We start from the raw sequence: 22367 nt of genomic DNA, 5'->3' as shown, positions 1-22367 counted from the left end.
CAGAATCTTTCATGATAGGGTGAGAGACATGACGGAGAAATGTCCAGCAAATTATTATACTGACTGGGATTTAACATCTGACGCATGGAACAAATCTCGGGGAACATTGCAAGACACAAACGGTCTGGATATGGGGTGTAGCGTGGGTGCATCTATCTTGGGTACAGAAAACCCCCTCTCTTAAAAAATATTTGGAGATTAATTTTGAAGTGGGGTAGTCACGGACTAGATGGTGTGGAAGGAATTATGACACCGTCACCGATCCACCAAATCCCCAATGGCGCCGCAGCCAACCTCCAATCCAGCACCACCGCTGGAGCCGCCGTTCTTTCCAACCCAAGACGGGCTCATGGAGGAAATCTTTGTCCCGGCTAACATGATGCCACCGCTGCCGGCTCCAAGTTCCCACCAAACCCCACTGCCGGTGCTGTCCATCGCAAATATCCTGGATGTGCTACTCGAGGAAACCTTCCTCCGCATCCCCACCGCGGCCGACCTCGCCTGCGCCTCCACCGCTCGCGCTTCCTTCCATGGCGTCCTCTCCGACCACTCCTTCCTGCGCCGATACCCCGTGCACCGCCCCGTGTGAGGTCTGCCTACGGAGCACCCCAATTTTTTGGTCAGGGGCCTTGCCGTGTGCGACCCCGACGCCCCGTGCACCGCCGCTACGTCCTGCTGCCCACCGTCCCGGGCGATCTGAAAGCGCTGATCCGTAGGCAGACCTCACCTCCTCAGTCTGAAGACGTTCTTTGCTCCCGGTGAGGATGACAAGGACCCTTTATCATTCAGGGTGCTATGCCTGGCGGAATACAGAATGAATCTTCTGCTTCGCGTCTTCACCTCTTTGCATTGACAATGGCATGTTCTCACTTACAATCAATCGAGTGCTGATTCTACATTGAGATGCTTCATTTCAAAACTACGAGTCTGGGCTATGCAAGCGTCAATTCGTTCACGGGCATTTCTATTGGCATTTGCATTTCCAGAACGAGTTGCTTGTGCTTGAAGTGTGCACAATGGAGTTCTCTGCTGTCGACCTGCCACCTGAACAACTAGGGAATAGCAGTTTTGTCATTGTGGAGACGACGGGCTGAATGCTCGGGATGCTCACTAGAAGCTATGATGAGGATAGTGAAGATGACTGATATTGGGTCACATATTCGATTATGAGAAATAACCAATGGTACTATGAGAAGATCATCCAGTTGCCGAGGTAAAGCGTGCGATTCTGGTTGGTGTCGCTGGGGGATACCTGATCATAGAAGCGGTGCACACCACCACATCTTCACAAGATGAGCCCAAGTTTGGATACTTTTCAGTGGACTTGAAGATATTGCAGGTGGAGTTGTGTGCACCTACTATATGAAGTGGTGAGCATTTTATCAACTCTACCGATAAATTTGATGCTTGTTATCTGTTCTTGACAGCCTCCTATTCCTATTGGTGCCTTGTTCATATTGAAAGTTCATGCAGTTTCATCTATCTGGAGATGCTGATCGAGCCATGTCGAAGAAAAGCTTATTCCTCAAAGTGTGTTTTGGTCTAGGAGAGAAAGTGATGAATGCATTGGATTCATCCGCTTGCTCAATGTCGATGACAGCCAAGTCAAAAGCTGTGATTTGTGCTCTCCTCACATACAATTGTTTTTTCCAGTTACAACATTTGAAGAGCGGTCCTGTTTCTCAACTTTTACTGCTGAGTGTTTGCTCTGAACATATTTTTACTGCAATGTCATTGCCTAAGACGAATTGATGTTTGAGGCCAGCATGGGAAAAAACAACCAACTTTCTGATGCTATATAAAACTCATATTGTCCACATTGGTTCATTTGCAACTTTCGACAAATGGCACCTTCATGAAGTTCCTTTAGTAATTTAGAGCTTACCTACACAGACTGAATTTTATGGTCAGCAGAGCTACCAGATATACATAACTCTCCACTGCCAAAAATATTCAGAAAGATACATAGCATCTAAAACTGAATGCTAAGTGCTAACTAGTACATCGGTGCATTCTTCAGGGGCCAAATTTCTGCAGATATTAGGTGTACCATCTCTCTGTTGCTAATAGCGCGTTATAGTGCCACTAATAGCACGCAATAGCATGCTGAGAATTGGCTCGCTAAATCAATCAGTGTACAATGCCTCGCTAATAGCATGCTATAGCACGATATAGCCCACTAACAGCGTATTTCGAGGTTGACACTATTTTTTTGTAGCGCGCTAATTTTTTTCTTTAGTTAGTAATGTTACAAGAACTGCTAATCTGAACGTTCAGGCAATTTCAGGCCTGTCATTTACGTTCAAAAACTGGTAAGCTTCAAGCCTGTCTTTTATGTTCCAAGAGATCAAAATGCCACATCATATAAACAGAACCAGCTGCTCCCATGATCTGCAGTAAGACTTAATGTATGTTTTGCACTGTCAAACTTTTTTTTTGGGACTTGTGTTGCACTGTCAAACTTTTTTTTTTGGACATGTTTTGCACTGCCAAACTGACAATACATGACACAAACATACTAGCAGAGAGATTTTTACAAAAAATAGAAATAAATAATCATGACACAAAAGAATGTTATGGTCATGACCAGAGTATCTCATTGGTTTGTTAAACATGATCAGAACTAGTTTACGAAACGATTTAATGGGTTAAAATAATTGTTTGTCCGCGTCTCTCCTACGAGAGACCAGGCGAAACCGTAAGGCGCCTGTTGAAGATATAGTTACTGGTGTAACCCGCCCAGGATGGGCCGGGTTACGTCGCGACAGCTCTTCATTCAGAAGCCCAAGGACAGACTAAGGATGACGGTTTAGTAATGAGCCTAAGGCCCGAAGGCGACTTAAGGCCTGTAGTGTTGAACCGCCGTTATGGCGTGACTTGTAGTGTAAAGCAAGAATAGTTAAGAGTCTGAGCCGGCCGGGACTGTGAGAGCCGCTGGGCGTTAACCTCTCTATATAAAGGGACGACCCGGCGGCGGTTCAGGACAGGCAACATCAGATCGATAACCAGGCATAGCGGTTTAGCTTCCTGGTCATCGAAACCCTAAGTAATTCCGCCTCAACTGGAGTAAGCTTTTACCTTCACCGTAAGGGGCCGAACCAGTATAACCCTCGTGTCCTTTGTCCCGTTTAACCCCTTTAAGCTTCCTAGTTGCGATGGCACCACGACTAAGTCCTTGCACGAGGACATCTCCCGTGACAATTCCACGACAGTTGGCGCCCACCATGGGGCCAGCGCACGGTGGATTTGAGTTCTTGAAGGGCTCAAGGGATACGCTGTGGGCTGGATGACCAAGAGTCATCGCGGCAAGCTCTACATCAACGACGCAGGCTGGGGCCCCGACGCCGGCTCAATCGAGTACGGGTATCGGGTCCCCTTCGGCGGAATCCACGTGTTCATTGGCAAGATCGGTGAGCCGGGCCCTGAGCCGGACATCGCCACCGACCTTATCGAGACGGCTCAGCGTGCGAGACCCGCCCGGACTCTGCCTGCCTTGAAACATGCTTTCGTGGGATGCATCCGCGGAGGACTCTCTGAAGGATCTAGATCTAGCGATGAAACGGCCATCGGCTCTGATGAGGAATCATCCACAGGGGACACGGACTCGTTGTATCAACTTCAAGACGGCAGGCTCGGGGGTTGTTCCGATGGCAACAGTATTCCGGACCCTTTCGAGCCGCCAAGCCGGGTTGGAATCTTCATGGCCGGCACGCAACCTGTGCAAAACTCCGCCGCTGGGGCAGGAGGCCCTGCGCACTCACCGGCTCAGGTGCTGATGGATCTCACGGATAAGATGACTGCCCTGTTAACCGCCATGGTCGCCCCAGCGGATCAAGCTCAACATGATGCGGAGGTGGCATAGTTAAAACTGGATATAGCACGAGCCAAGGAAGATCTAGCAGCGGAAGGGATCAGGATGGCTGCAGAACGGGTGGCTCTAGACGCCCAGACTCATCTGATTCAGGCACAGTCTTTCCGGCTCACGATGGATCAGAACGCATCCAATGAGATCATGAGAAGGAGGCATCAGAAGGCTCAATCTCGACTCCCTCCGGTTTACGATCCTCGAAACCTCTTCAACACGCCTGGTGCAGGGCCCAGTAACCCGCCAGAAATCACGGCACCCGGGGCTGGAACGCCGGTTCAGCCGCAAGTGATGGGGCCTCCCCGTGTGAATACTGCCCCGCCTCAATACATACCAATACCACCAGGTCATTATTCTAATCCGTTGGAAAGCATGATCGCTGCGGTGGCGCGACTGGCGGCTCTCCCAGTTGAGGGCGACTCTCCGACGGCGGTCGAAACCCGCCGGGTCAGAGAACTTCTTCTGACGGCTCTGGTGCAACAGGAGGCATATTCATATAGCCGGGACAGGATTCATTCGACCCCTCGTCCAAGCCGGAGCCCAAGTTATAGCAGACACATGGTTTTAGCGACCGGCTCAAGCAACGTCCGGCGCCATGACTTGCCTGCTGGCCATGGCCCGGCGCGTAATGGAGCCTTTAACGCAGTAGACCAAGACAGAGCACGTCAAGAGGCGGAGCAGGCAGCTCAGCAGACGGCTTACCAACCCCTGCCGGTTTATCCGATGGCTTCTATCGAGGCGAGCATAGCTACGAGGACCAGAGGTGTCCCTTGTCTGGTGCCGGCTCTCCGTAACGAACGTCTGCCCAAGGATTTCAAAGGGCCTAGGAAGGTACCTAATTACACGGCTGATTTACAGCCCGGAGCATGGATTGAGAGCTACGAGATGGCTATGGAGTTGCTGGAGGTCAGCGAAGCGGCAATGGCCAAATACTTCACCATGATGTTGGATGGGACTGCCCGCACTTGGTTGAAAGGACTGCCACCTAATTCTATCGGGTCATGGGCAGAGCTAAAAGCCCGATTCATCCAAAACTTCAAAGATACATGTAGGCAATCTATGTCAATTGTGGATTTGACTAACTACAAGCAACAAGAGGGCGAGTCTACAAACCATTGGGTACGCCGGGTCAAAGAGATAATACATCCATCTGATAAGATGGATGCCGGCTCTGCAGTCTTAATGTTGGAGCAGAATTGTCGTTTTGCGCCCCTGAAGATGAAGCTCGGGCGGCTCAAGCGCGATTGCAATGATATGGGTACGCTGATGGCGGCTCTGGTCAAGTACGCCGACTCTGATAGTACCAAGGATCCCGCGTCTGATGATGAAAGGACAGGGAAGGGAAGGAAGAATGGGAACGGCAAGGGCCCTCAGCATAACCCGGCGAATCAGGGAGGTAACAAACGTAAGGCTGATGGCAGTATGGAGTTTGTGGCCAACACCAATGCGCAGGGTAACAACCACCGACGTAAGGGGAGACCACCTCCCCGATCCGGCGGGTCAGGCCCGACACTTGAGCAATTGTTGAATGAGCCCTGTCCAAGGCATGGCTCTAGGGAGAAGCCGGCCACTCATCTATGGAAAGACTGCGCAATCATGAAAGCCTTCAAAAATTCCAACGCTTTTAATGGCAACAATGGGCAGGGCGGCGGCTCAGGCGCCGACGGCTTTCATGGCCCGGGCGGTGGCTCAAATTCCAATTCTCAGAATTTTCAAGGTAATCAAGGAGGCTTTAATCAGCAACCTGGCCAGGGTAATCAGCAGCAGCAGCAGGGGGGATACCAGACCAATCCAAAGCAGCTCAATAGTGGACAGTATCATGTGTTTACTACCAGTCTGTGCAAGCGAGACCAGAAGCTTCATAAAAGGGCTGTGAATGCTGTTGAGCCGGCGGTTCCACACTATTTGAGATGGTCTGAGCAGCCTATTGTATGGATTAGGGAAGATCACCCTTCCCGGTTTGACAATCCGGGTCACCTGGCCTTGGTGGTGGCTCCTCAGGTTGGGGGGTATAAATTCACTAAGGTGCTCATGGAAGGAGGCAGTAGCATCAACATCCTTTATTATGAGACCTTCCGTCGTATGGGGTTGACTGATAGAAACCTCAACCAGTCCAACACTGTTTTCCATGGTGTGGTGCCCGGTAAGTCGGCGTATCCGGTTGGTAAGATCGAACTGGAAGTAGCCTTTGGAGATGTGTACAACTACAGGGCGGAAAAACTGACTTTTGAGGTGGTTAAAATAAGAAGCCCGTACCATGCCTTATTTGGGTGGCCGGCTTACGCCAAGTTCATGGCACGGCCGTGTTACGTGTATTTACAGCTCAAGATGCCAGGTCACAATGGGACCATTACGGTTCATGGCAGCCGAAAGATAGCCTTGGAGTGCGAGGAAGGTGACGCTGCCTACGCTGAATCTGTTTGTGCGACAGAGGAGTTGAAGTTTTGCAAGGATAATGATGACCCGGCAGATATGACGTCTTTGAAAAAGCCAACCACGGAGCATGAGCCGGTAATGAAATTTAAGTCGGCCGATGAGACTAAACTTGTTGACTTTGTTCCAGGTGACTCATCTAAGCAGTTCAGCATCAGTGCCAATCTGGATCCTAAATAGGAAGGCGCGCTCATCGAGTTCATCCGTGAGAACCGGGACATCTTTGCATGGAAACCTTCTGACATGCCGGGTGTACCGAGAGAACTCGCTGAGCACACTGTCAACATTGATCCAAAATTTAAGCCAGTCAGGCAATTCCTCCGGCGGTTTAATGAGGAGAGGCGGAAGGCCATTGGTGAGGAAGTAGCCCGGCTCTTGGCGGCCGGGTTCATCGTTGAAGTCTTCCATCCAGAATGGTTAGCTAACCCGGTGCTCGTGCTCAAGAAGAACGGCACCTGGCGTATGTGTGTGGATTATACAGATTTAAACAAGGCTTGTCCGGCTGATCCTTTTGCTCTCCCCCGTATTGATCAAATTATTGATGCTACGGCGGGTTGTGAGCGTTTAAGTTTTTTGGATGCTTACTTTGGATACCATCAAATCAAAATGGCAGTGAAGGACCAAGAGAAGACGGCGTTCATTACTCCCTTTGGAGCCTTCTGTTATGTGTGTATGCCTTTCGGGCTCAAGAGTGCATAGGCGACTTACCAGCGGTGCGTGCAGAATTGTCTTCATAATCAGATTGGCGCAACGTTCATGCTTATGTGGATGATATTGTGGTCAAATCCAGAGAGAAGGAAACCCTGGTAGATGATCTGAAAGAGACCTTTGATAATCTCCGGGTCTACAAGATGATGCTTAATCCAGCCAAGTGTGTTTTTGGTGTTCCTGCAGGCAAACTCTTGGGTTTTCTGGTTTCTCACAGAGGCATCGAAGCTAACCCGGAGAAGATCAAGGCAATCACCTCTCTGGCTAAGCCGGCGTGCATAAATGACGTCCAGCGTCTGGCGGGTCGCATCGCTGCTTTGAGTCGGTTTATAAGCCGGTTGGGCGAAAAAGCCATGCCACTATATCAGATGATGAAGAAAACAAATGACTTTCTCTGGAATGACGCTGCTAACGGTGCTTTTGAGGATTTGAAAAGACAGCTAGCTGAGCCGCCAGTCCTTGCTGCTCCTATCGATAAGGAGCCCTTGTTGTTGTATGTAGCCGCTAACACACGAGCCGTCAGTTTGGCTGTGGTAGTGGAGCGTAAGGAGGCGGGTAAGGAATATCCGGTTCAGCGGCCGGTTTACTATGTTAGTGAAGTACTTATCGAGTCTAAGCAACGGTATCCACATTGGCAGAAGCCTGTTTATGGGGTGTTCATGGCAAGCCGGAAGCTTAAGCATTATTTCCAGGGTCACCCTATCACTGTGGTTAGTTCTGCTCCCCTAGGAGATATCATCCAAAATAGAGAAGCCACAGGAAGAGTTGCTAAGTGGGCCATAGAACTCGGGCCTCATGGTCTAAAGTACGTGCCACACACTGCTATCAAATCTCGAGCATTGGTGGATTTCATCAACGATTGGACAGAGCTGCAGGTGCCTGAAGAGAAACCAGATAATACATACTGGACTATTCACTTTGATGGGTCCAGGCAATTGGAGGGCTCGGGGGCTGGAGTCGTGTTAGCTTCCCCTCGAGGTGACAAGTTTTGTTATGTCCTACGATTGATGTTTCCCTGTACTAACAATGCAGCTGAGTATGAGGCCTTGCTCCATGGTCTTCGGATGGCCAAGGAGATGAGCTTAAGCCGGGTAAGATGCTTTGGGGACTCAGATTTGGTACAGGCTGGGCCCAGATGGCACATTCATTTTGACGTAGTTGATGTAGTTGATGTAGTTGAACGTCTTTGGGGACTCAGATGGCCACCGAGCTCCAGGCTGGGCCCATTGGCACATTCATTTTGACGGTTCAAATAGAATAACTCTCTAAAGAGTAGCAAGCTGGGTTCTTCTCCAAGGTATACCTCACAGAACACTTGGAAGTTGCAAATGTTTGACACGGAATTAGGTCCAATGTCTTGAGGTCGCAGATCGAAATAGTGCAGGACATCTCTGAAGAATTTTGAGCCGAGAGGAGCAAAGCCCCGGCTCATGTGATCAGCAAAAATGACAACCTCTCCGTCCTTGGGTTGAGGTCTCTCTCCGGACGGGTCAGGAGCACGATAGGACATGACCTCTTTCTTGGGCAGGTAACCCGTTTTCACGAAGTCAGCTAAGGTGCTAAGTAACGTTGGATCTAACCCACTTGCATGTAATGGGCGCCTTGGGAGCCTAGGGCGGCATTGTGAAGGATGGAAGCCTATGACAAAATAAAATTTCGAGTTCAAATTTAAGCTGGAGGAAAATTTCGGTTTCGTATTTAAGGTGGCGGATTAGGAAGGGGCCTAATGATATATGGCTAATTATGTCAGGTTATTTAAGTCGCTATGGATATCATGAGCAATTAAGTTATTTGAATCTGTTATGGATGACCCGGATATTCATGAAGCATCGCCTCTTTTAAGCCGGCGATATGAGCCGCCATGGCTAACAGATGCAGTTTTCTCTCTAAGTGTTGCACAAACAAGTTTCACAGATTGCAGGGATTATTTTGGATCAAACGATCGTCCAGAAAAGAAAAATTTCTATACCTAAAAACTGATACAGAGAAGTTCATAAGCTCTAAATGAGGTCTTTTTGCAAGCAAAAGGGATCTGCTAGTATTGAAAATGGGTGCGAAACGACTACCACCGAAGTTATGCACTACTCTTGGATCAAAGGGGGCCGTTGTGGAAGAACTGCGAAGGAACCGCGAGGAACCACGAAGAACACAAAAGAACTCGCGAACCCTAATGCGGATCTAATATACGGGACGGCGAGGACTTACAGTTGCAGGTTCACTGTGGAGAGTCACCGCCGTTCTCTGGACTAGGTCAGGTTGATGCAGCGGCCGAGGCTGAGGAAGACGAGAGGTGCGGCGGCGGCGGCGGAGCTCGGACTCTGGGGCGTTGAGAGGAGGTAGACGATGGAAAGGGAAGAGTGAGAGAGGACCCAGTCGGGCCTATTTATAAGGGACGGCTATTAAGTGGGCGCGAGAAACGAGGAGGCTGAAGACATGATTATTCAGCTGCTGAGGCGCCTCGATTCTCGAGATAGTTATTAAAGATAAGGATCCGTTGAGATATGTTGGGCAGAACATGCATTAATGGCGGATGACGTCACGGCGGGTTACCAAAAATCTAGAGGATGACATCATGGCGGGTTATAACCTTCGCGCAAACAGAAGCCGGAAGATTTTCTCTAAAGGTATTGAAGATTGACATGAACCGGTTCAAATCAATCTGGGGCCTAATGTTGAAGATATAGTTACTGGTGTAACCCGCCCAGGATGGGCCGGGTTACGTCGCGACAGCTCTTCATTCAGAAGCCCAAGGACAGACTAAGGATGACGGTTTAGTAATGAGCCTAAGGCCCGAAGGCGACTTAAGGCCTGTAGTGTTGAACCGCCGTTATGGCGTGACTTGTAGTGTAAGGGAAGAATAGTTAAGAGTCTGAGCCGGACATTGTTTATGAGCCGGCCGGGACTCTGAGAGCCGCTGGGCGTTAACCTCTCTATATAAAGGGACGACCCGGCGGCGGTTCAGGACAGGCAACATCAGATCAATAACCAGGCATAACGGTTTAGCTTCCTGGTCATCGAAACCCTAAGTAATTCCACCTCAACTGGAGTAGGCTTTTACCTTCACCGTAAGGGGCCGAACCAGTATAACCCTCGTGTCCTTTGTCCCGTTTAACCCCTTTAAGCTTCCTAGTTGCGATGGCACCACGACTAAGTCCTTGCACGAGGATATCTGCCGTGACAATTCCACGATAGCGCCCCCTCCCCCGCTTCCTTCCGTCCGCTCCCTCCCCTCACCGTCGCCGGGGGGCGTCGTTAGGCAAATCCCGTCCAGCTGGTTTTCAAAGATGGTGGACGGCGGTGGGATTATTCTGGCACAGTTTCCTATTGAGGTCTATCCCATAGAGGTACTCAATTTGAATCAGTGATCGATTTCTAGGTTTCGTCGTAAACCTAATTGGTTACTTCCAATTATGTAAATCAATAGTTCAAACCGCACTCAAAGTAGGGCATTTCCCATTGATATAGAAACTTTTGTACCAGAAACAATAGTATCTCCAATTATAATCCTTTTGGGATGTAAAATATATCTCTTCTCACCATCCCCATAGAACTTTTCGCGGATACGCAAAGCTTGCATATCATTTCATTGATAGAAGGAGGAGAATGAGTACACAGGGGTACAACACATGACACGAACGCAGGAAGGCGTGTACATGGTGCCCGGAGTAGGGGGACAAGGGATGCTCAGCCCGTACAGAGGATACAACACAGCTAAACCTACCAGACCCGAGCCAAGGGTGGCAAAGCCAAGCCAATGAGAACTCCAACATCATCCGAGCCAAAACCAGGGACACCGCGAGCGATCAAGAGAGTGCCTTCAAGAAGGAATACGACGCCGAGACACCGTCACTATCCGGTCCGAGGGAGCCGGACCTAGGGTTTCCCCTGCGCTCGAAGAGGGGCGCAGATGAAGGCCTTGGCAGCGCCTCCAAGGAGGAAAATGACACCCGCAGGGGCCGTCGCTGCCAGCACCGGCAAGCCGAGCAGGGATCTCTCCCTGGCCTGAAGCTGAGCGATCCCATAGCCGCTGAGTCCGAATCGAAGATGGGGAGGCCAACGCTGGTCTGAACCACCATGTCAGAAAGGGGTTTGCGGGACTGCACCTGCCGTCGGAGGGTAGCAACGCCTCCAAACCCACGAGCATAGGATCTGGCAAAAGGGCGAGACTTTGAGGCGTACAAGGTAGGGCGAGCGACAAGACGAACCAAGCGGGGATCTTGGGACGACGGCGTCCAGCAACGCCAGCAAGCAAGGACTGGAGGGACGCAGATCCAAGCTGCCGTGGCCTTAGCCGTCGGGGCATCGGCGAGCAAGGTAAGCTGGAAGGAACGCAGCTACCTAGTCGCCGATGCAAAAGCTGCCCGGATGGGGACGCCGGCAGCGAGGGACACCGGAGAGACGCGGGCCCGAGGCCGCCGGGACCGAAACAGCCCCGGCCCGAGACCACCACGGGAAGCCCTATGCCAGCCACAACCGCATAAGCCTCGCCGTCTCGATGCAAAAGCAATCACCATGGCTCGGGGGGGGGGGGGTGGAGGGCCGCCGGAGACCGTGGCGGCGGCCAGGATCGTCGGAACCGCCGCCGGCCGGCAGGCACGAGCAGCAACTGGTGGGAGTGCGCCCGAGGATCGCCGGGGAGGGTGCCGGGGCTGCGGGCCGAGGGGGCGGAGGCGCGTGAGGAGGGGGACGCCCGCGGAGGCAGGGGATGGCGGGGGAGGAGCGGCACGCCGGAGGTGGGGGCCAGGCCGACGAGGTGACCGGATCCACCACCGCCGGACCAGCGGGAGGGGGCCGCCGCCACTGCAGGGGGTGGGGCGCGGGGGTGGTCGGGGAGGGGGATTGGGGCGCGAGGGGCGCTGATCCGCCCCGCCGCCACCCTCCTCGGGACCGGTGCGGCTTCGCCGGCCGGCCCTTCGGCGGCGGCGAAGCGAGGGAGTGCGGCGGCGGGGGTTGTGCTGGCGGCGGCTAGGGTTCCCCCCGTGTCGCCAGAGGAGGGCGATGGGGGGGGGGGGACACTCTCTCCCATAGAACTCATCTACCTATGATTGTAACACAAGCTGATGTATCTCATAGTTGGGCCTCCTCGATCTCCGATTCACCTCCTGGGTGTATGCGAATTCCTTTGGTTTCCTTACACTAAATAGAAGAATTATTAGACCCATCCTTGACATCTCCTGGCCGAAAGGAAGGCTTCAACTCACTTCTTTGTTTGTTGAAAGTCATGTCCCTCTGTTTTAGAGGAAAGAATAGTTTATTTCCATTGAAAAGTTACCAGTTTTTTTTAAATACAAAATTTTGCATTGGCGTCTGCCTGTGAAGTGGGGCTGGGCTCGATGGGCAGATGGTTGTGTGCCGGCCGGCGAGAGTGCATGCTGGCATGCAGCGGCAGCAGCACATTTTTACTTAAATAAAAAGGTATGTACTTTTTTTCACTTGGGCGACGGTTATTAGCACAATTTTTTTGAGATGGTTTTTAGCATAATTTGCTCTAGGTAGTCAATTATTCCTTATCTCACAGCACGTAAGATTCAAAAAGTAAAAAATTACTCGTGCGTAGGAATAGGGTTTCTGTTTGGCGAAAGCAGCGCACAACAATAGGTTTAATCAGACCAACTCCCCCATGAACCTCCCCCTATCTCCAATGGACATGAAGAGAGATGCAAGTGATCCAGCGGAGCAGCAGCAGCAGGTGGGGGAGATGGGCGACGCGCTGTTGACATCGGCCTCTGTCGGCGCAGCTGTGGTTGGGGCAGCGGGGAAGCCCGGCGGCGACGAAGGGGTGGGGAGCCGGGGCAGCAGCGGTTGGGCGACCTTTGTAGTGCAGCGTCCAAGAAAGAAGCCCTGCTGGTGGCCGCCGCCGCCACCACCGCCGTTCCTGGTAGAAGAAAAGCTCCACGCGCCATTCCTTCCCATGGCAAAAGTTAATCCCCACCTGACAACCGTCATGGCGCCGTCCATCGCCGATATCCTGGATGTGCTGCTCGAGGAAATCTTCCTCCGCCTCCCCGCTGCCGAAGACCTCGCATGCGCCTCCGCCGCCTGCCCCTCCTTCCACCGCATCATCGACGACCATGCCTTCCTGTGATGCTACCACGCCCTCCACCCACCGCCTCTCATCTGCATTCTCGACAATCAGAAACACTTCGTCCCAGCGCAGCCGCTGCACCCCTCCGCCGTCGCTGCCCGCGCCTTCGCTGGCTTCGATTTCTCCTGCTCCTCCTTCCTCCCCTCCACCGCCGGCCGTACCTGGAGTCCAATTGACTTCTTTGACGGAGGTGTCCTCCTGGACGGTGTCCTAATCAGAAATTTTGTTGGTAGACGCATCCGCATCGGCTTCATGGTGTGCAGAAAAAGTTTGGCCGGGAAGCTTGTCGTGTGCGACCCGGTGCACCGTCGCTATATCATGCTGCCGACCATTCCTATTGACCTGAGGCGATAGCCATGGCGACGGGGGATCGAAGTTGGGTGGAACGGGCGACAAGGATTCGCGACGCTACTGCGGCGTGGAACCGGCGGGTCCAGGATTGGAAGGCGGCAGATCAGACGGTGGCGGCGGTGAGAGATCCAGATACGCGAGCCGCGGCGAGCAGATATGCAGAGACTTGCCGTCTGCGAGCAGAGGGGGAATAGAGGATCCTGGCGAAGCGGATCTACGACGAGGCTACGGTGGTGGAGAGATAGAGGATGCCTGCCTACCCGCACTCCCCGTCGGCCGAGTTCGTGAAGTGGGCGAGGGTAGAGGCGAAATCCGAAGATCCTCGTAGGGCGCTGAGATGGGAGGGCATGCTTGGAGGGATTCCATCGGGTGCGACGCTGCAAAACATCTCGTCCTAGCCGCCACCGTCGATTCGGGATTGAGCTCAGCTGGAGTTCAAGTCGCCACGTCCCCAGGCTCACCCATGGCGTACACGAGAGGCAGTGATGCTAAGAGTAGGCATGCTTCGCCGCCTCCGATGCCGTTCAATTCGCCGATGAGGAGAGCCGTGGGTCAAGGTGTCACTGCCAGGAGGGCCCTGCAGGTCAGTGAGCAGCTAGCAGTGGACCCCGCTTGCTCCGTCCCCATACCTTTAGCGGGAGTGGTGGTTGCGCCCCTTCAAAAGGCGTCTCCCCCCTCAGATCCGCACCAGGAGGGGCCGGGGCGGGGGTGAGCTAGGGTTCGTCCTATACATAGCAGGTCCAGCAGATCCAATCAGGTGTGGGTTTGAAAAGATAAATTCATTTCTGGAGAATTCACTGAAGCGGATTGCCACCCAGTCGGTAATAAGGATCGTTTGACAGCTCCAAAAATCTTCTCCTTCTCTCGAGATTACTCGGCGAGGAAATCGGGCAAGATCCCTTTCGCTTCCATTGTTAAGATCGCTGGAGGAGGAAGAGATGCCCGCAGCCGTGGAGGGAGATATGGCTCGGGGAGGGGCCGTAATGGTCGTCCCCCTGCTCCCACTCCGTCGGGGCAGGATGGGACCGCTCCGGCGCCGCTGATTCCTCAGGCGCCTCAAGCTGCTCCACCGCAGATGTCGATCTACGCCAAGCCCCCTTTGTTCCCAATTGGTTCTGCTCAAGCTATGATGCAGGCAGGAGGGCAGATGTATGGATATCAAGGGGGCTGGAACCCATAGATGCAGTAGTTGCAGCAGATGCCACAATGGGCGAATCAGCAGCAGTTCCCTTTCCAGTACCTGCCTCCTTCTTAGGTTTTTCCCCAACAATTCAGCCCTCAGATGCAGCAAGTTCAGTTTGGAGGAAGTGGATCATCTACTAGAGGAAGTGTGCAGAACAGCCAGCCGGATTCTAGTAAGAATAAGAAAAAGAAGAACCAAAAGATCAAGCAGGCAGATGCTGCTACTACTAGTGATGAATCCTCCTCCTTTAATGTTGATCCTAAGTTCATAGGGGCAATTTGCTACAACTGTGGTCTCCCAGGACACTTTGTGGGCATGTGCCCCATCCCAAAAGTGTGTTTCATCTGCAAGACCCCTGGCCACCACATGGATACATGTCCTACCTGGTACAGACCCTACCCTGCTGCCATGTACTGGGGGAGTGCTAATAATGGTCTAGGATTTTTTCATATTGAAACTGGTGGCAAGGAGGACCGCGAGTGGCTAAACTTTGGGAATGCTGGCCTAGTCTTAATTGAAAAAGGAGAGATCACTGAGAAAGAGCTGGGGCTATGTTTCTCTGATATGTGGAAAACTAACTGGCCCTGGCAGATCAGAAGATATGATGAGAAAACAATCATTGTCAGGTTTCCCCCCAACAAGAAGATCAAGGATTTGGTGGAATACCCTTCCATTAACCTGAAGAAAGGAGTGACTATATCCTTCAGTGATTGGAATGGAGAAATGCCAGCTTATGGCACTTTGGGGGAAACTTGGATTGTGATTGAAGGACTACCTCCCAAATGGATATCCTGGAACATTATCTCTCAAATATATACTATGCTGGGGTCCTTGTTAATGTTGATTGGCACACTATCTTCAGGAGCTTCTATGAGAAGGTGAGGATCCAGGTAGCTGTCAGAGACCCTGCTAAGATTCCTAGAGACAGGATGGTGGAGATACACCATGAACTATAGTTGCTGCAGTTTACTGTGGAGTCTGAGGCTGTGAGTGGTCATGAGTCAGATAATCCTCCAGGCCCTGATGATAACAATCCCTCTCAAAACAAGCATACTAAAGAAGAATTTGATTCAAGTGGTGATGATTTACTTGGAGAAGATATGGACACCGGAAATAGCAACAACAATGCCAAAGACAAGCATCAAACCATTGGATCCAATGGAGCCAGGACTATGCAGAAGTGCTCTACACCTGCTCCCAGAGCTAATGAAGAAATAATAGTCTCCTCCAAATTCCTGGGTGCACCTATGACCAAAAGCTACCTTGAGGCAGTGAAGAAGAGACACAATGATACCATGGGCACCCCCTCTTGGATCAATTTGAAGCTGCTGCTCACAAGCCTGTTTCTCAGAAGCGCACTAGTACTCAACAGAAGTGGGGCCCTGTGGTGGCCTCCAGAGTTAGCACCAGGAACAAGAGAGATGACAGGCCAACTCTTCAAAAAGCCCAGGAGTTGAAGCAAATTAAAAACCTGGAAAAACCTACTATAAGAAAAGGTACACATAACTCTTTTGCTTGTTTAGATGATTCTCTCCTTATTAAAACTGCAGAGTGCTCAGGTATTAACTTGGGTGATAGCAGGGAGGATATCAGAGACAACATCTACACTATTAAGCAGATTGAGTTAGATAGACTTGCTAAATTTAATTCTGATAATCCTGATGTTTTTTTACCTACTAGTATAGATATTACTGGTGAAGAATTTAGTGATATTGTTGCCAATCCTGGGAATAATGTTGAGTTAGAAGAGGGGACACATATGAATGTGCTCCCTACTTCAGACTCCCCTTGGATTGAGGTCAATAGGAAATCCAGCTCTTGTAGAGGGAGAAGGAAAATTGACTTTATTGTTAAATGATATGTTTTTTTGGAACATTAGAGGGTTGAATGGCCCCATCGAAGTTGACAAACTGAAAGAGCTCATTAGAGCCAATAGCCCTGATTTTATTTGTATTTCTGAGACCAAGAAAGAAGAATTTACTCTTCTTCAGCTTGAAGCTTTTGATCCCAGATCTGATTTCCAATGGAGATGGCTCCCTGCAATTAACACTGCGGGAGGGAGTTTGATTGGATGTAAGGTGGATCTGTTTGAAATAGTCCAATGTGATTTACACAATTTTAGTATGTCTTGCTTGCTTAAAAACAAACAGGATCTCTCTACTTGGAGACTTATTGCTGTTTATGGTTCTGCCTATGACCAGTTTAAATTGGATTTCATTAACGAACTCCACTCCTTGTTAGCTGACTGGTCAGGACCCACCCTGGTTGGGGGTGATTTTAATCTTATTAGAGAGGCTAGTGATAAGAACACTGGTGTTATTAATCAACACTGGGCTGACCTCTTTAATGACTGGATTAATAGAATTGGCTTACTAGAGCTCAAGATCAATAGGAGGAAGTTCACTTGGGGCAACAATCAGGACAATTTATTGCTGGCCACCATAGATAGAGTGTTCATGTCCACTGATTGGGCCTCTGCTTACCCTGGTATGCACCTTAAAGCACTGCCTAGATTAGGGAGTGATCACACTCCACTGGTTATTAATACCTGTGCTTTCTCCATTCCCAAAGACAAGCACTTCAGATTTGAAAAGTGGTGCTTGGAAGTAGATGGGTTTAGAGATGTTGTGATTAAAGCTTGGACTACTAAATGCCCTTTTAAAAAGGCAATAGATGTCTGGCAGTTCAAGATTACAAATTCCAGAAAATCCATTAAATGGTGGATGGCCAACTATGAAGCTGAGCAGAACACGAACAAACAAGCGTTGGTGGCTGAGTATAACTGTCTAGATATTTTTTCTGAATCCAGTCCTCCTTCTCCTAACACTAACAGAAGAATCAAAAAAATTGCAGGAGACCTGGAAGAAATCTGGAGGAAAGAAGAAATCAAGGCCAGGCAGAGATCCAGAGAGAGAGAGACATACTGGAAGGGGACTTAAATGCTGGATATTTTAAAGCTGTGGCTAATCAAAAGAGGAGAAAGAAGCAGATCACGGCGCTGGAAGGAAGAGAAGGTACTGTAACTGACCCTGAAGGTATCATGAATATTGCTGTGAATTACTACAAAACTCTATTTGGTTTCCAAGATAAAATTAACATCAACCTAAAAGATGACTTTTCGGAAGATGGAGAGAAGGTTACTGATGCACACAATTGCATTCTAGACACCCCCTTCTCTGAAAAGGAAATTAAGGATGCTGTGTTTGGCTCATATGCTGAAGGAGCTCCTGGCCAGATGGCTTTCCTTTTTCTATTTTATCAGCAATTTTGGGACCTTATTAAAGGTGACCTATTTGCTCTGTTTAATGATTGGGAGAAAGGTGATCTAGACCTATATAGACTCAACTTCTCCCTACTTACTTTAGTTCCTAAAGAGGCTGATGCCACTAGGATGGAGAAGCTTAGGCCTCTTGCTATGATTAATTGCAGTTTTAAGATCTTTCCTAAATGTGCCACGAATAAGTTTGGCCCTATTTGCAAAGACTTAATTTCTTTTAACCAGACAGCCTTTATAAAAGGCAGATATATTGCTGAGAGCATTATTGCAGCCCATGAAATTATTCATTCTGTTCACTCCAGTAAGCAGTCTGGTTTTGTATTTAAATTAGATTATGAAAAAGCTTATGACATGATCAACAGAGAGTTTCTGATGGACATGATGCATAAGAGAGGATTTAGTGCAAATTAGATGAGGAAAGTTGAATCCCTTCTATATAAAGGCTCTGTTGGAGTTAACATTAATAATAGGAACAGTGATTTCTTTGTTGCTGGTAAAGGGGTGAGACAAGGGGACCCTTATTCCCCTCTTCTTTTCAACCTAGTAGCTGATGTTTTTACTAGAATTCTTGTTAAAGCCTCCAGGAATAATATCCTAGAAGGTCTTTTCCCTAGCTCCAATCCAGCTGGCATCGTAAGTATGCAATATGCTGATGACACTTTACTTTTTCTCAGTAATAACACCTCTCATGCCAGAAACCTCAAATGGTTACTTTCCTGCTTTGAACAATTATCTGATATGTGAATTAATTTCCACAAATGTGACCTTGTGCCCATTAATATTAATGAGGATGATGCCAATATATTTGCTCAAATCCTTGGTTGCAAACTAAGTGAGCTCCGTATTAAATATTTAGGTGCTCCTCTCCATCACAGAAAACTAAAGAAAAGTGAGCTCCAGCCTACTGTCGATCAAATCATCAAGAGAGGGGCTGGATGGAGGGGGGGACTACTGTCTTCCGGCAAGAGACTCACACTAGTGAAGACTTGTCTTTCCACTATTCCTGGCTACCTTATGGGGATTATTAAATTCCCAAAGTGGGCCATAAAACTTATTAATTCTCAACTAGCTCACTGTTTTTGGGATGATTATGAGGGGCATCATAAATATCACCTTGCTGCATGGGGGAATGTAACCCTACAAAAGCAGCATGCGGGTCTGGGTATCCCAAATACTGCTGACATGAATCTCTGCCTCTTAGCCTCCTGGATTAAGAGATATTTCCTGGACGAGGGCAAGATTTGGAAGCAAATTATTGATGCCAAATATAGAACGCGTAGTCCTAACATTTTTACTTGCCCTAGTAATGGTGCTTCCCCCTTTTGGAAAGGGATCCTTTGGGCTGCTAAAGCCACTAGTGTGGGTTATTCCTGGACAGTTGGGAACGGTAAGAGTACTAGATTCTGGGAAGATCAATGGATTGGGAATACCACCCTTGCTACCCAATATTGGGACTTGTATAATGTTGCCAATGACCATAATATCTCTATTAGTGAAGTTTGGGATGGCACAAACCTTAAGATTACTTTTAGGAGGTGGTTCACCCAAAAGATGCTAGCTGATTGGAATGATATGTTCATCCGCATTGTTAACATTAATCTAAATGACAGAGAAGATACCATCCGCTGGAATTATGAAGCTAAGGGTGTCTACACTGTTAAATCTTTCCACAACTTTGTTAATTTTAGGGGGGTTAGCCCGGGTAACTTAACAGTTATTTGGAATATTAACGTTCCCCTGAGGATTCAGATCTTTCTCTGGCTTATGGCCAAAAACAAGTTATTAACGAGAGACAATCTACAAAAAAGACAGCAAGTAGAAGATGCTACTTGTCTTTTCTGTGGTGAATCTAAATCTATTGATCATTTTTTTTGCTGTGTTGTTGCGATAGAACTATGGAGAGTGATTTTTGCTATATCTAACAAGCAAGCCGGAATGTCCATTGATGACATGCTGGCCTGGTGGTTTAATCACAAAAATCACCCAATCGGACCATGTGTTACATTCTGCTGTCCTTTGGACTCTGTGGAAGCATCGTAACGACATTTGTTTCAATCATGTTCCCTGGCTTGCGATGCAGGTGCTGTGGAGGCAAACTGCTACTATACTAGGCAGTTGGGTGGTTCGATGCTCTGGCCCTGTCAAAGAAAGAGTGATACACTTGGTGAAAAAGCTGGTGCAGGAAGCGCGAGCCCCCCCCCCCCCCCCCCCCCCCCCCCTCCTGATGTGGCCAGAGCCTGGCTAGGCCTTCTGCAGTGCTCGGAGGTGCTGCACGAACCGTGACACCGGCTGAGATCTGGGTGGTACTCTGCCCCAGTTTACCTTTCACTGCGGGTTGTTAGTGTCTTTGAGACTAGCTCTAGCTCCTGATACTTTTAGTAGTTTAATATTTGGCGCTCTGCCTGTTAAGGCTGAGACATCTCTTTTGCTGGGGCAGCGTGTGTGCTGTTTTATCCCCCCGCGTGCTTGTAAACAGGATATGATTATCTGTGGTTTCATTTGGTAATACAAGTGGAGCCGGGGCTGAGAGCCCTTTTTCTCTAAAAAATCCCTGTTGACCTGAATGCGTTGGTCCATAAACAGGAACTGCTCGATCTGGAGACTTTCCTTGCTCCTGGTGAGGACAAGGAGGACCATTTGTCATTCAGGGTGATATGCTTGGCGCAATGCAGAATGAATCTGTTGCTTCTGATCTTCTCCTCTTTGAATGGACAATGGCATGTTCTTACTTATGACTAATGGGGTGCGTCGGCCACACTTGCTTCATTTGTAAAGTCTGATCCTGGGCTGTCAAGTCGTCAATTCGTCCGTGGATGCTTCTATTGGCATTTGCAATTGCAGAACAAATTACTTGTGCTTGACTTGCGCGCAATGGAGTTTTCTACTGTCAACCTCCAATCTGAGTCACTAGGGAGTAAAAGATTTGTCCTTGTCGAGGCAGAAAAAGGAATGCTCGGGATGCTCACTACACGTAACGGCTATGATAAGGACATCAAAGATCGCCGAATTTGGCTCGCGTATTCCATTCTGACAAATAACCAATGGCATGTGGAGAAGGTCATCCGGTTACTGGTAAAGGATGTGCATCTAGTTGGTGCAGCCGGGGGATTCCTGCTCATGTACACGGTGTACTTAAAATCTTCACGAGACAAGCTGGAGTTTCGATACTTTTCGGTGGACCTTAAGACTTTCCAGGTCGAGTTGTTCGCTGCACTTTGTAAGCACTTACCTGGAGGACTGTACGATGATTTCCCAAACCCACCTGGACGACCATACGCTGGTTTCCCACCATCACTGTGTGCGCCAAATATATGAAGCGGTGAGCGTGTTAACTACTCTTCGCTTACTTTTATTTTACTTTGTTTCAGTGTTACGCAACAGAAATAAGATTCAGGCATTCACTATATGAATTGGTCGAGTTCACATCGTTTCCCATTTATAGTCTTATTCAATATATTTCCAATTTCTTTATTATACATAACCTCTGTATGAGTAGAAAACATCAGATTACAACAGCCCATGTTTCTGTTTCCAACAGCAGTTTTGGAAGCAATGAGGTAACGACAGTTTACTTTTTATGTGATTACATTTCACTGCAGCTTACTCCATAAATCTCTAGTATAAACACAGATAGTTCGTCTACTAGGTCCACATATGACTGTAGATTGCCTTAGTCAATTTAGTGGAATGTTTGATTTTGGGTAAGCTGAAAGCAGAAAGCAGAATTTAGTTGTCTGTCCATTTCTGCCTTTGAACTTCTAAGCAGAAAGCAGGATGTCACATATGGTGCAAGTAATCTCAGTCATAAGTATATTATTGTTATTGTTACGTTTCAGCTCATCTGGGTAAGTAATTTTATTCGAAAAGGTGCGATAGCACCCCGGAGTCTAGACTCCCTTTTATCTGGTCCGTACAGCCTTGTAAAGATTCGTGCCAGGCTCTGTACAGCAGCAGCTCATATGCAGCGTCAGGATAATTAGGTAGGTCATTTGACCGCGACAAACAACAGTGCTCGTAGGCTGTAGTAGGCAGAGTAGACAGCCTGTCCTAGGCTGTAGTAGTCGTTGTGGGATGTGTGAATCTTTATTCTTATATGTATCGAAAGGGGGAGAAAGTAAAGGAGAGAGAGACCACCGAAAATCCAAATCGGTGCTCAAGCTCATCTGCTCCCGGTCAGAAAAAAATTCAAAACAAATACTAGAAAAATTCAAAAAAAACCCTAAAAAATTGTGTGTGGTAGATAATTTGATGCGTGAGGTCCGCTCCAAATTTCAAATCATTTGAATATGTGAGCAGCTCTCGGCAAAAAAGACAAATTTGGTCAAAACAGTGTGTGAACAGTAAACTTTTTTACAGACCCCGATTTTGTCTTTTTTGCAGAGAGCTGCTCAATTGTCCAAATGAGTTGAAATTTTCAGCGAACATCACACGTCAAATTATCTACCACCCAAAAAAATTTAGAATT

General features: G+C 48.9%; 1 pseudogene; it reads left to right on the top strand.

The window, feature by feature from the left end:
- The first annotated feature begins 277 nt into the window (after window positions 1-277).
- Window positions 278-1366, top strand: LOC109781500 (uncharacterized; annotated as a pseudogene).
- Window positions 1367-22367: the final 21001 nt, after the last annotated feature.

This window comes from Aegilops tauschii, unplaced genomic scaffold, assembly GCF_002575655.3.
Source record: "Aegilops tauschii subsp. strangulata cultivar AL8/78 unplaced genomic scaffold, Aet v6.0 ptg000076l_subseq_5457420:6198992_obj, whole genome shotgun sequence".
NCBI lineage: Eukaryota > Viridiplantae > Streptophyta > Magnoliopsida > Poales > Poaceae > Aegilops > Aegilops tauschii.
The sequence above is the reverse complement of the archived record's forward strand: the minus strand, read 5'-3'. Positions and strand labels throughout refer to the sequence as shown.